This window comes from Eimeria acervulina, genomic scaffold (genome assembly GCF_000499425.1).
Source record: "Eimeria acervulina Houghton genomic scaffold, Eah_scaff501, whole genome shotgun sequence".
NCBI lineage: Eukaryota > Apicomplexa > Conoidasida > Eucoccidiorida > Eimeriidae > Eimeria > Eimeria acervulina.
In genome coordinates this window covers 8,397-8,827 of record NW_013549761.1, presented here as the reverse complement: position 1 = coordinate 8,827, position 431 = coordinate 8,397, and positions in this window count along the sequence as shown.

Below are 431 nucleotides of genomic sequence, written 5' to 3'. Positions count from 1 at the left end.
ACCTGGTTTGCTCGTGTCTCTCTTTGTCTTTGTCTCTGTCTCTGTCTCTGTTTGTCTTTGTCTCTGTCTCTGTCTCTGTTTGTCTCTGTCTCTGTCTTAACTGGTTTATCTGTCTCTGTCTTTGTTACTGTCCCTGTCTCTGTTTGTCTTTGTCTCTGTCTCTGTCTCTGTTTGTCTTTGTCTTTGTCTTTTTGTTTTTTATGTTATGCTCTTTGCATCTTCTGGCTGGTAGCCCCTCTGTCTCTGTTCGCTTATTGTATCTGTTTGTTTGTCTTTGTCTATTTTTTTGTTTTGTTTATTTGTTTTATTTATTTATTTATTTATTTGTTTTGTTTGTCTCTGTATATTGTTGTTTGTTTTGTTTGTTTATTTGTTTGTCTCTTTCTGTCTTTATCATTTGCTTATTTATTAATTTGTACATATATATATAT